Source organism: Anser brachyrhynchus (genome assembly GCF_964034855.1).
Source record: "Anser brachyrhynchus genome assembly, chromosome: 12".
NCBI lineage: Eukaryota > Metazoa > Chordata > Aves > Anseriformes > Anatidae > Anser > Anser brachyrhynchus.
Genome location: NC_137707.1, coordinates 7,710,675 through 7,725,582, shown reverse-complemented (window position 1 = coordinate 7,725,582; position 14,908 = coordinate 7,710,675). Strand labels below are relative to the sequence as shown.

Here is a 14,908-nt window from a genome sequence, read left to right as displayed (position 1 = left end):
CTGTCTCCAGAGGCAGTGCCTCTTGTGTCCTGGATAACATTTAAGATCTGGCAAATGGTCATGCTTTCACTTCCGTGAGAATTTTTACTTTAATAAGGAACTTAAGATTTGTCCCATTTTTAACAGTAATATGCTTAGCCTTAAGTCATAGCTATGCACACCTAATTTTGGCAATACCTTTTGCATCTTTATATATGGAGAGAAAATGCCTTCTTCTCTGGAGAGAAAGAGAAGTATCTGACAGTCCTTTGAAACATTTTCCATGTGTAAACAGATTATTAGTATTGTGCAATAAATATTTACTTCCAATTCTAAAACCCTCAGCAGAAGTGACTAGTACTCTGATATTGCATTTTTAAAATCCTTCAGGAGGCAGAAGAGTCTCCTTTAGTGCTAATTTATATATGTGAATTTTAGTATAAAACAGCTATATTTTTTTTCATATTAAATATTGATGATGCGTGTTTCACAGTTTCTTGAAAAATTTGACTGCAATAATCATCTCCTCCTGGTCATGTAAAAAGTCTTCTCTGAGCCTCTAGCTAAAAATTGACAGTTGGCTAAGTCTACATGAAAATAATTCTTTGTTGCATTACAAAATCATATAGGCTCTGATTTGCTTCCTGAATGTCACAGGGTAAAACTCAATTGCAGTCCTCAAATAGGAAAATGAGCACACACAGTTGGTGCTCGTGTCCTACCACATGACTGCAAAGAGTCCCTGCAGCCTCTCAGTGACACCTAGTAAATGGTTTGGATTGCCTGGGCATGTTTTTTTTTTTTTTTTTTTGGGGGGGGGGGGTGGGGGGGTGGTGGTGGTCAGATCAAGAGAATTTAAAAACTAATGTTAATTATTTTGCTACACAACTGCTTTCTGCTTTGGACAGAGGCTAATGCAGTTCATTCAACTCCAGTCAGGACAAGTTCTCCCAAGATCCACAGGAAATAATTCAAAGCCTTACATAATGCAGAGTAACTCCAAAAGTAGTGAGTCCATTTCAGGTATGAAACCATCAGTTGTTGTGAATAGTGTTGATTTTTTCTGGGCTAAAATAATCCTGAGAGGAGCAGTCTGAGTTTATAAAAGTGAATTAAATACACAGCAGAGATCTTTAGCTTAATGGTGATGTTGCTGGTGTCTTTTTCAAGTTCTCTGCTGGGATCCCAGTGCAATTCAGTTGTGCTCCAACATATTTAAACATGACTTTGCTTGCTTTAAAGATGTGATATAAATATGCTCTAAGAATAATGCAAAACCCCTAGGTTTGCAATGCCTTCAGCGTGATTCTTAAGCCATTAAGATAGAATTGGAATCACAGGGGAACACAAAAATGTTGTAATCGAGTTCAGAAGTTTTTGTAGAATAGATTAGATATATTGTTTGAGGCAGTTTATTGCCATTAATATATTTCTGCTTAAGTTGTTGGTTGTTGCTGTGTCAAAAAACAAAAAAACAAAACACTAAAACCAACCATCAAGCAAACAAAAACAAAACTACAACAAAAACACCAAGACATTTCCACAGGCTGCAAGGCTGCGTTACCATAATCCCCTGCCGAGTGCTGAACTGCTGTGCCTGTATGGGTTTCATCATGTGTAGGTGGTACAGCTCATGCCCTGGAAAACTGTAGCAGCATCCACCTGACACCATGCCTGTGTTGTTGAATGTATCTGATGTTTAATCCTTAGGAGGGTTTAATCAGCCTGGGAGAGCTCTGCACTAACACAGTTGAGAAGCTCAGTGTGCCGTTCCAGTGTGGAGGCAGAGCAGTGGATGGACCAGCGCAGGATGATGCCTGCTTATGATTCCTCGGTGCTGTCCACCTTTGCAGCCATGCTGTGTTACAGTTGTCTCTTAGGGTTATTTTCTCCTGGGAATGTTGCCTCTTTACAGAGGCAGCAGGTCTTTTGCTTGTGTGGAGATCCTGTGCATGCTCTGCTCCCTGTTTCCTTATCCTCCAAATTTTTTACCCCACTTCTTCATTTTTTTTGAGCCCTTTCTGTAAAACCATTATTTTATGCTGAAAGTCTGTTACTGCTTTTTGCATACCACAAAGCATTTAACACCTGACATTTGCAAAACTACTCTAATAGAGAGCTTCTGGGTTGATGTTTTTTTCCCCCATCTGATACACAGAACAGAGATATTTGTGCTTTGTCTCTCTTGGTGAGAGAATCTGCTCTCACAATTCAGACAGGCTGCTCTGTTGCTCTGGTGTCCATGCTTTGCTAACAAATACCATGCAATGGGAAAGACTAAAGTTCAAGATATGGAGGTGACATTAGCAGTGGCTCTTTTCCCTCTAAGATTCCCCCAAACCATCTGCCATCAACTGATAAGACAGTGTAAGTTGAAAAATGTAAGCAGCAGAGTTCCTAGTTTCATTGTCTGCATGACCACAGGAGAGATGAAAAAAACGACAGCACAGTTCTGCCAGGAGGTACGAGCATCAGGGGAGTCTCCTTATTAAACTAACATAATAGATGCAGTGTACAGAAGAGTCACTTTAAGAAAGGCTTGAATGAATGAAAGCAAATTCTTTATAAAGGTACATAGGTATTATACCCTATGAGAGTGGAGACAAGAAACAGTTCTGTAAAATCCACACCTGTGGCCTTTAGGTCTAATATTTATGACAGACAGACTGAGCTTTGATTGACCACCTAGTGTATAATCATTCTGTAAATATCCACAGCATGCTATGCAGTGGCACTGACCCAGTGGGTGCAGTTTTATTGCAGTCTTCATGCCTGCTTTCACATTATTATGCTGCTGTGGCCTTTTGAGCATAACATTTAAAATGAATGGACTCCACACTGGGTAGGATTTACCTATAAACTGTCATTTCTGTTTATGCAAACAGTCATGACTCTTAATGAGAATTGACTCAATTGCTGGTGGAATACTGCTGCCTCTCCAGCTAGAAATCACAGGCTTCTAAGTCTAATTTTAGGAATCCAACCATTTTAAAAGGTAGATTAAAAGAGATTGAATTTTGACACATGAAACCAGATTTTCAAGAGACCTACATGTATGGCATATCACTCCAATATAGATAGTTCCTATTACATGTATTTTTTATGCATTCCACTCATTGCACAGGCTGTTGAGAATCTGCCACCTGGGGCTTTGATTTTCATAATACAAGCAATTCCCCATGCAAGTGCATGGATGAAAATCATCTCGTGTAGTCTGCAACTGAGGGTCTAACACAAAACAGTTCTGTGCATGAATTTTGCTAACGCCAAATCTAAAAAGTAAGCAGAGTCAATTTCCATCACATATTCTGAAATCCTCAGTTTAAGTCGTACAGTGCCATCAGAAGAGAAGTTTGTATCGGAGACAATGCAGAGCAGTAGCAGCACCGGAGGGATATTCTGAGAAAGGCAGGAGCTCTCCTCTTCCTGCCCTCGTGGGGAGGTGTGCTTCAAACTTCCCCCACGGCCGGTGGCATAGCTGGGTTCTTGCTTCCTGTAGCCGGATAGATCCTTCTCTCTCTCTTGGAAAATGGCACACCGAGTGAGATTGGCAGTAAAGCATTCTGAAATCCATTGGATCTGGAAGGTGAAGGCAACAGAAAGGAGGAAATGTCTCTGTGCCTTTTTCTGACCCTGTGTAGAGGCACAAGCTAGATGTAGCTGGCCCTCACATATACTTATTTGGCTATCGCCTTTCATTTTGTTATTTTTGCTTTGTGGCAGAGATAGTACAGTCTCGTAACATCCTCCAGCTGCATTTATTCATTGTCTTGAAAACCGTCTGCTTACCAGACATGTGATTTTCAATTTTAAAAAGCCCTCATTGTTCCCTAAATCCTGCTATTCTTGAGGTATTGGCCTCTAGTAAGATGATAATAATTCCCCGTTGGCCTGCTGATGGCTGAGAGTTTTTTCCCCCTTTTTATGCTTTAATAATTCTATGAATACCAGTAATGAATGAGCCACAGACGTTGTGTTCTTGCCTTTCTCCCAGTGCTAGTTTTACTCTAAATATAAAATGAGTTGGACCTCTTCTAAGAATTATTAGGATTGATTCCTTTCACAGGTCTTTAAGCCTTTGCGGTTTGGCAAGCCAAACTTACAGGCTTCAGTCGCTGTGCAGCCAGTGATATTTACTTTGCATGTGATAATTCAAGTCTAAAGTTCTTTGTGCAGGGCAGGAGGTCTTCTGTTTGTTTTGCAAACTCTGGATTATAAAACCCTTTTGTTTTTGCTCATGTAGGCTTATACTTTCTGTGCTGGGCTTTCATCTGGTGTAAATCAGGATCACTTCACCAGGCTCACTGAAGCTATCCAGTCTTCTACAAACTGACAATCTAATACATGGATTTACAAACAGCAAAGCCCCGAAAATCTCCACACTGTATTTTCTTGATTTTGTTTGTTTTCTATGCAAAGCCAAAAACTGACGTAAGCTTCACGGAGAGGTGAGTCTGGCCTAAGCATCAGAGTTGTAGCAGAACTAGAAACTGGTCGGTTTTCACCAGATACTGATTTTTTACTAGGTCATAGTTTTAGGCTAATTCCCTAGGAGTCGTGTACTTGTTGAGCTTATTCAGTGGGATTTTTATCTCAGAACATGCAGGCATATGAAAACATGTTTAGCTGCTAATTGCTTTGTGTGTTCCCTGTGTTTTTAAGTATGAAGAGTCGATTTGTCTCCTTGGTAGAATGAACCTTGCACAAAGGCAGACCCAGCAGGACAGAGCCCCTTGTTTTGTGGTGGTCTGCAGGCTGCAGGGGCTGCTTTGCCATGTCAGGAAGGGAGGGAGAATAAGTTTCATTCCTCACTTTGCAAATGATTTTGTGCTTTTCACCAGAAAAAATGCAGTTAGCAGGGCCGAGATGACAAGTAGCGACAGTCTGTGCAAAGGGAGATTCTTTAGAAGGGCTGGTCACAGCAAGAATGGGTTAAAAAGTTACTAGTTCAAAACATTTTCATGCCTTAATTTAAAAGTGGCACTTGAGAGATGCAAAGTGCTTAATTAGTCAAGATTTCTAAGTCTTCCCACTTACATATATTCTAATCGTAACCCTCATCGTTTAGCTCCCCACCCCCGCCTTTCCGTGCCTGGGTGCCGCTCAGCAGCCCACTGGTAATCTGCCTGGAGGCTGTGACCTGCTGCCCCTGCACATCAGCAGAATCGCAATGACTCTCTTCTTATGTGAGTTTTGTTAGACTGGAACATGCAGCTCAGAAGCAATTGCTGAACTCCTAACATCCATGCTTTAATTTTGCAAACCTGCTTTGTCACTTTGCTAACTGTTATGTTCCAAGTTACGGAGCAGCTCTACTTCTTTTTTGCTAGTAGTCAGTTTTTGTTGCTGGATACTACATTAGGACTTTCGGTCCCTTTCTGGTCATTAAATGGCTTGACCCAAAGCCTCCTGAAAACAACAAAAGTCATTTCATTAACTTCAGTGGCCTTTGGATCAAACTGTGTCAGGCTGCATAGGGTGGCTCTGAAATAGATCTATTGAGAATTTTTTTCTTCCTTGGAAAATGTTAATGCTTGGGAAAAAACAGCTTTTGGTGAACTTCTTGCTTCAGGAAAAATGCTGAAAGGTTTCAAACTGCTGATGTGTCAGTGTTTTCTAAATGAAAACAAAATACACTGTTTCAAAATATAAAGGATATATTGGTGAAATATTTAAAAGACAAAACAATCCAACTGAAGTAATGTTTCACTATTCTTCATCTGACATTTTTTAGAAGTTCGGGAAACCCAACTTTCCCTCTTAATCCCAATTTTGGGTAAGAATATTTCACAGACCAAAATAACCCATGAATGTATGATGACTGTTTTCTGTAGTTCTACTAAAGGAGATCACCTTTCCAGAACTTCTGCCACTGTGCCATTTGCCCAGAGTGGCAATATTTAATGTGATAATAAGAGGAATGATAAAAGCAAAGTAGGAAAAATGACTGAGCGCCTTAATTCTAATTCCTAAATCTCTTCCAATCTGCAGAGAAATTTGTCATCTTTATTTTTATCAGGCTGGATATGCATAACTTTTCTCACTCAGACTTCACATTTTAAATCTTTGAAGTTTGGCATCATTTAAGTTACTCAGTTCTACATTCCTTCAAGAGAAATTATATCTTATCTAAGAACGAATGACAAATGCTAGATATACTACTCCACATGAAGCCTAACCATTGCCTTGCAAAGCAATAACACCGCCTGCTTTGATTCACATTGTATTCCCTCAGCTCACCTCCCACCAGCCTGTTTATCTTATTCACTAGCAGCCAAATATAAGGCTGAAAAAGCTTTTGAGATTTGTTTCTGTAACAAGTGCCAAATTTTCTATTCTGATCACACTGTTGACTGTCTTTTGTTTGTTTGCACTTCCTCATGCACTCTTTCTATTGCTGTCTGGGGCTTATTGTCTTAAATGTTCCCTGATTGTACCACATTTCTCTGTCCATTTATCTGGGCCCAGGTACACTAATAATGTAATGAAAAAGGATTTCTTCCTATAGGAGTTGTTAAAAAAAACACCAAACTGGTGTAAAAAACTTCACAGAGGAAGCCATTTGCAGTTCACAATAACAAGTTTTATTGGTCAATAAATCCCAGAACTATACTGCTTTGGTTTTTGTAGAATCTGCTGGCCCCTTATTTATTAACTAGTGATTTCAAAAATATAAAGCACTTTTAATTCCAGGGCCCAATTCACAGGTTTTGTGTTGGTCACTAAGACAGATGAGAGCTGCTGCTGAGGCTTTACTGGTGCCAGGAGAGGCGAAGATAGCTCCTCCTTGCCGTACCACCACTTAACACCCACTAGTATTAATGGCACAAAGGCAGGATTTTCAGGTAGCTCCTCATAGGCTCATCTTCTGAAGTCTATGTTCAGCATCCAACTGTGTCTTTAGAAAAACAGTCCTCCTGGTCCCCATTTAAGCACTGTAATGACTTTCTCATGGGTGTCTGATTTTGCAGTGCTCTTCATTGAAACTGCTAATTCCCTGCCGTTATATACCTTCAGTACACAACTGCAGTGTGTTTCCGTACGTTTCAACGCTAAGAGAATGGACGTTAGAGTCAGCAGACACTGGTCTATTCCTGATTGGGAATTTGTCAGTAAAATTTCTTTAACTAGAAAAAGAAAGAAACAAAAGGAAGAAGGCATCAAAATCAAAGCATGGTCTAAGGATCAGTGTATCTTGACAGATTTCCTGTTTTAAAAGCAAAATTGAAATGTTCAGATCTCCCATTTCAGAAGGCTGATGCTATCATGTGTTATTTTGATTGATCTGATGAAAATTGGTGAAGCAAGTAGCTTCAGCATTTCTTATCCATCATTTAAATTTAGTAGATTTAGATTGCCACACACACATGGTAAGTCTGATGCAATTTCACAGAGACCCCAGGCAGAATTTAGATATAAATCCACACTGTATTACTGCACTACAGTTCCTAGAATATTTAATTAAATTCCTCTTTCAGAAATAAACTTTTAAACCAATCTTGGAGTCATTATTTAGGTAAAATACCAAATGACAGCAAGACTGTGAGGATCAAGTCCCACCGTATGAATAGTGTAGTTTATAATGGTTTACTAGGCAGCAATGATTCAGTAATGCTGTTTGGTTTTTGTATTGTTTCTTTTAATTATTGTTGCCCATGCAACTTCAGTAGAAGCTGGCTTTGTATTAATAGGTAATATATTTAATTCTATCGGTATCCTGCTTACTCCTCTGTGTGATCTGTCCTTCATGCTTTTGCTTTAACCTGTTGTATTATTGATACATGAGTAATGAGATAAGTAACACTTGCCACATCTTGAGCTCCCTATCTTCTTCAGGTGTGTTTGTCTTTCTCAGAAAGGAGATAAATTCTTACTTACTTTAGAGTGACATTTACCTTTTTCTGAAGAGGATGGAACATATGGAATGATAGCAAGCGATGGTGGGGGAAGAGAGAGGAATATCACCTTGGGCTTTTTAATTCATCCAGCTCAGTCAGAATCACTGTAGGGTACCAGTGGTTGCTTATGGGAACCACGTCGTTGTTGTCCCCCCCATATGCTCCTTTTAGCATCTGAGCATCCATTAGGAAATAAAAAAGACATTTGCACAGGGAAAGTTTAAAGTGCAGACCAGTGGCTCTGCCAGATCTGTTTCACTATGAGAAAAGTGAAAGTATAGAAAATAGCATGTCAAAAAGAACAAATGTTGCTAATGAAACATGCACTGCAATGAGTCTTTGCTGGCTGAGCTTTGCGGGAGCTGAGTCATCTCAAAAACTGTCTTTACTTTTTCACACTTGTGTTACATATTGTGTTAGGGGGATGATGACACTTAACTCCAATTGACAAGCACTTGTAGCTGAAGTGTTACTGTAACATTGAATAGTAGATGGATGATGACTGTTAGCAAACTATTCAACTTTATCAGCCCACAGATGGTCAGAGAACATGTTGATTTCTGAGTGGTCGAAATGTTTCCTGGAGACCTCCTAGTTTCCTTAAAATTTCTATTGAGAAATAGTTTGGGTTGGCAACAGATCCATTGCCAAGGCAGATAACACACTAACTCAGTATTTGTCTTGATTTGTAATGACAGATGAAAAGCATCTTCCTCTCTGACAGAATAGCTGTTTATACTTGTGTTGGATGCTGTGGGGGTCCTGATTTCACTGCTGAGACACAGAGGCTTCATCTTTCTGTCGTGTGACAGGGTTCTCACTTCTAGCCTTATCCAGATTATTCTTTCCTATGGGTATATTTGAAGGGTGTTTTTTGAGTGCAAATGAACATGCTTGAATACAAACAAGTTTCAAAATCTCAGAGGTTGCCACAAAATGGAATTGTTATCCTCTGATCAGCCTTATCCTACAACTGTTTCCCACTACCTGTTATTTGGATACTTTGGAAAAATTTATTCAGAAAGAGGAGATTTAATTGCTATTTTGCAATTTTAATGAATAAATGGCATTTCTGTTCATCTTTCTATTTACTTTCAGTATGTAAGGCAGAGTTCTAATGCCAAGAATGAATTTCATTGCTAGCAGAAAAAAAGACACTTCATTAATACTGAACTGTTATTGCTGGCATATGTGCTGGCTGGCGAATGTCTGTGATTATCAATAGAAATACAGCATTTCAGGCACAAGAGGAAGGCTGCCATTTTCAGAAGTAGCTAACAGTTTCTGTAAGTTTGATGTAGGCAAATGAAGAAAAGTTAATTTACAGAGCAGAGGCGTGGCTGAACAGGGAACTTTTGCTGTGTATTCAAGAGAAAAAGAGAGTTTATGACCTGTGGAAGAAGAAAGTTTACAGACAACACCAAGTTGGGGGGAAGTGTCAATCTGCCGGAGGGTAGGAAGGCCCTGCAGAGGGACCTGGACAGGTCCTTTGCATTATACAGTCATGACTAATTTTCCTTCACCTTTATCCCCATCATATTGTCCTACTGTGTACAAAGTTTTAAACAATTCTTTCAGCTCTTGCTATGGATATCTGACACCGCTTGGCTGTCTGATGCTATTCTCCCTAATAATTTTGTACACGTGATTGAACTTATAAAAATCACATAGCTAGCAATCTATCTATACAGTTTATATACCTGTTCTTACTTTTCTGACTATTAATAATCACACTAGTTTCAGGTTTACTACTAGAATTAAGATCTCACTTGAGTGATTCTTTAGCACGTGCCCTTTAACTATCATTTACTTCTCCATGATAGTTATTCTGGCTAATAGCTAATTCCAGTCAATTTTCTTTCTAATTCTTGAATGTATGTCATTTAAGAATCAAATGTTCCAGTGCTTGTGCTGTGTTACTTGAAAATACATCTCTGATCTGATTGTATCAGATTAAACAAGTCATACATATCCAATTATCTTCAGTTATCATTCTAGTTAGCATATAGCTAAGTATAGAAGATCTTTAGTACCTGTTCTCAGTTACCCATATAGCATTTTGTTTCCAGATTCAACTAGCCTGAAGTATTCGTATCTCTCTCCCAGGTCCCCGACATCCTTCTAGGGGTTTCCCAGCCACCTTGTATCACATAGGTGCAGAGGATATTGCAGGTTTCCTTTATATTAGCTTCTTTTTTGCCTTATATTTTGACCTCAAACTGGTCAAATTTAACCCTCTTACTTTATAGGTTTATTTTAAACCCTTTTAGGCTAAGGAGTTTTTTTGTTTTGTTTTGTTTTGTTTTGTTTCCTCTAGAATAGGGGTTCTAGAAAGCCTCAAACAGCAAGGATGCAAGTGAGAGGAGAGCATGACTCCATATGCTCTCTGATTTTCAGGAAAAACATCTCAGTAAATAAAAGACAGTGAAAAGACAAAGTCAGAGGTTAGTAACAGAGAAAATACTTACAACTAGTAAGTAGCTTTAGTCAATTGACAGAGGGAAAGAAAAAAAGAATATGCACCTTTGGTGAACTAAATGGCAGAGCTCAGCCATTTTATGATTTGACAGCATTACACTTTTATTGAAGTGCAGTGACTGAAGACCATCAGTTACTCTTTTTCTTACACAGGCAAGTTCTTTAAACAGCTTCAACTTGTGGTGTTTTTCCCCTGGTCACATCCGCACTGAAGCATATTAGGTGTAACAGGATAAAAGACAAGTCTCTAAGTCTTATGTAATGCCATTGATGTCTAATGACAGCAAAATCTGGTCTGCTTTCATCTAAAAGCAGAAAAAATGAGTTTAGCACAACAGAGAAATATAGCAGTCAACATAGTTTAGAAGAGTGTGTTAATTTCAGCAGCGTTTATCAGAACTTAAGAGGGATTCACATACAGGAGGAATAAGATATTCTATAACACCAAGAATTCCTCAGTCCTTTCAGGAGCCAGAATACTGAACTTCATGTAACGGTAACCTTGTATTATTACACCAAAACCCACAGTCTTGTTGAGATTGGGAGGCAAAGAAAGGGCAGCAGTATTTCATTTTTAGCACTGACAAAAATACTGGACACTGGCATTTTGTGCAGCATTTAGTTTTAACAGACAACCACACGAAACAGGGCTATTTTGGCCCCTTTATATTGTTCCACGTTCATATTTCAAGAAAAAAATCTCTTATTTCTCTCACATAGGCATAATCAAAGCAGTAAACAGGTATTTTACATATGCTATGTAATTCCAAATAAGTGAAAAAGATACTTGACTTCTCCGTGTAAATATTTCCTAACAGGATCAGATCTTCAACTAGAGTAAATCCTTACTGAACCCATAAGACTTGTGGTCTGTGGACTGATTTTGTCCCATGTTTGCACATATATAACTTGCTCAGAATTCGAAAAACATGTAGAGACATTGCTATCCATGGGAAAGATGAGAACAAATTACTAAAATAAGTCAGACAACATTATCATTGCTTAATGTTCATAATGGGAGGTAGAGCTGTAGTCAGTGACGCAGCGAGGCATATGGGGCTGTCTTCAGCTGTAGGCCTTCTGAGAGCTCACGTGCTCAAGAAGTTCTTGTCTGAATCAGGGCCTAGTGCTAAACGCATTTGTAAACTGGTGTTAGCGCAGGTTTTCTATTAAAACTTCTGCTAGGACTTAACAGGCGAAACTCAAGCCGTACAGCTTATTTTTAAATCAAAAGCATAAGTTGTGTTTTTCTAATCACTTTGTTCCTTTACCTGCTTTGTTTCCTATGAAGAAAGCATATGCAATTATAAACTGGAGTCCACAGCAGGCTGCAGTTCACCTCATCGGATTGTACCCGTCCTCTTTCTTTGAGCAATCACAGCACCCAGATGCCAAGCTGTTAAAATAGTTTTCTAGCTATAGCATCTGCCTTCAGATTGATCAGGCAGTTGTGTCTGAGTCAGTTATGTGGTTAAAGGGATAATGGACTGTCTGTGCTGTCTGGCCTTCCTGAATGCCAATTTCTTTTGACTTGCATTTCACAGTAATTTATGCATCTTTACCAATTGTTCAGAAGGTTTTGCTGCAGTCCACCTTGCTGCATTTCAGTATGCGGCAATAAACAAAAGCTTCAAACCTGTCTTGCTTCTAACTGAGGAGTGCCTATACCTAAGAATGTGGGTTACTTTCTTTCTTTTCTTTTTTTTTTCTTTTTTTTTTTTTCCAGATTCCCTGTTTAAACAACAGTAACACCAATTGTCTGCTGCGCCATTGTAACAGGCCCTTTATAATTATGCTGTCAGACATTTTCTCATGATTCTGGGCCACAGCAATTTAGTAACCTTTCTATTATGAATATTTCAATGTTTGTAGCTCTGAATAACACAGACTGGAATAACAAAACAAAACAAAACAAAAAGCTCCTTCTCCCCTTTCTCCCCAGCCCCCCAGCTCCTTTTTATAGTTTCAGCTATAGAAAGAATAAAAATTAAATGTTAGGTACTATCATCTGAGATTATTTTTCTCTTTTTTTCTCTATGTATTGGGGATAAATAAATATGATGAATTTATTGCGTGTGAGGTAAGCATTCTGATTTTTATCTTCTCTCTGCATGAAACCAATCTTCTCTGAAAGAACATTTGAATTGAAGAAATAGATGACAAATATAAATATGGATGGAAGTTAAAACTTTCAGTATAGGTGTGAAGACAGAAACCATCTGACCAAAAAAATTCATTATGTTGTTTCTGTTGCCAGCTTGCTGAACTGATGCACCAAAAATTCTTCAGAGGTAAACGAAACAGTACGTGAAAAAGTCAGAAAAAAATGGCATATATGTAGTGCTAATTTTATTCTTTTGTAGTAAGTCACTCTTCATTGCTTTCTTTTTTCCCTTCCAGATTTACTGATAAAAGGACTATTTTCTGGCAAAGAAACTTGCTGTGGGAGTGCATGTTGTACTTCTGTTTATACAAGATGTACACATGTATGTGTGCTCAAGGAGCACATTGGCTTAATAGTAACACAGCTTTGGGGGCTTATAGAATGCACATCCTATTTAAAAACATTTTCCTATCAAGCTGCAGATAATGGTTAATATACTGTAGTAAGTGTAACCTCATTATACATTCCTCTGATTTCAATTATTCACATGCTAATATTTTCTATTAATTTTTAAATATTCAGGTTTTGATGTAAATCATTATATTCATCTGAATAGATTTTTATATTAATTATTGAACCTTTCTTAATTTTATTATATGTAGTTCAATTTTCTTTGCTAAGAAAAAAAACAAACAGGTAAGGAAACTTTGAATTATACTACCTCTGGATGTAACATGCATCCATCTGTTTACACAGAGAATCTTCTATACATATTTCTGATTTTGTACATATTTTTTGTACAAAATTTGTAATTTATATTCATTACAGCTGAACCAAGAACTGAGAACAAAACTTGGAAGATTAGCACGTGAGTGTGTGTGAGAGAGATTAATATGCAGAAACACTTAATGTCTCACTGACTAAAGAACCAAGAAAGAGATCAGAATGTGCACATCTATAGAAACATAATGATATGAGAGCGAGAAGAAAAAAAAGCCCAACATGTAGTGGCCCAGATTATATACTCTGTCTACTGTCTGGAACTTGGAGTAAGTTGAAAGGGTCCTGGATAGCTCATGGATACTTTAGTTCTGCGTACCTTCTCCCTCCACAGCGTGTTCAGGTTTGATTTTGCATGTGGAATTGGTTCTAAGTATATTTTTGGAATATTAATCAAGGGAGTTCATGTTGACTATTATAAGTTGTATCAGCCTCTTAAGTTGATGGAAAGAAAAGATACCTTAATCTGTTACTAAAATAGACATAAAATAGACATAACCTCTACAGAAGGAAGTTAGACATTTGGCTAAGAAGCGGCATTTTTTTTAGATATAGCCAAAATTTAGAAATAGCCAAAATAAATTCCATATGAAATGTAAAAAGGCTTGAGCATGCACATATATGTGTGGGATCTAGTACATTTAGGGTGTATTGTGTTCCTCACATCATGGAGAGGGTTACTATCATTTGTGATTTGCATCGAGTTGTTGTGGTAAGGTCAATCTCTCTTTTTTTTTTTTTTTTTTTTTTTTTGTGTCTCAGTGTGCCCTCACTGACTGACTCATGTCCCATGTCTGTTGTCTGCCCCATGGATCTCATCATTCACCTCTCCCTTAAATGCTTTTTTTGTCTTCTGTGGTGTCCTATTTACATAGTTTTGTTTTGTTCTTCTACAAGTATTACCTGTTTTCCTTGCGATTATTAATGAGGAGGTAAGAAATAATATTTATGTGGTTTTCCTCTGTGGATCTACTCCAAAAATCTGACTGAAGCCAATGAAATTAGCTACATGCCTGAAATACAACACATACTTAATAGCTTTTATGAGTGACGGTCTGTCTCTCTTTGCCGCTCTTCCCTTTTATTATATGCTCGTCTCCTTTTACACAGCTAGCTCTTCAGATGTATTTGTGGCGTTGAATACACTTGATAGTAATTGCAGAAGTAGTAATAGTACTAACAATGTGGTATTCTAGGTTGTTCATTTTATGCTCATTTCTATTTAATAAATGCCTGTAAATGACTCCGAAAAGCTGTAGTGAGAGAGTCCTTTAACAAGACAATTACATGTCACAAAAATCAAGCGATAGAAACCATCACAGCATCTTAAGTGAACCCAGTGCCAGTCCTCAAAAGATGTCAGCTTGTTGTTGATGCCACTGATGTCTGGCAAACACGTATTTTTGTATTAAATCCTGCATTGAGCCTCTTTAATTATGCCATAGATGAATTACAATTAATATGTAAATAGAGACATAAAACTAGGTTTATGACATGTGGCTATCAGTACCAGCAATCAGTTCTTACAAATCTCTCCCTTTTGAATGTCCCTCAAGCTGCTTGCTACACTATTTATTTTCTATGACTTTAGCTACCAAACTGCCAGCAAAATTCCAAGCACACTGTGGCCTGTTTGCAATTCACACATATTGAAAAGCATGGCAAATTA

The 14,908-nt window shown here is 38.1% G+C and overlaps 1 long non-coding RNA gene across 1 annotated transcript in view; it reads right to left on the bottom strand.

Annotated features, from left to right (window-relative positions):
- Nucleotides 1-5,477: 5,477 nt before the first annotated feature.
- The window catches only part of LOC308176279, a 247,241-nt gene continuing 237,810 nt past the window's right edge, over nucleotides 5,478-14,908 (bottom strand). Inside the window, exon 5 of the long non-coding RNA XR_013938206.1 lies at nucleotides 5,478-10,660. This is a non-coding gene — a long non-coding RNA (uncharacterized lncRNA). The remainder of the gene's footprint in view (nucleotides 10,661-14,908) is intronic.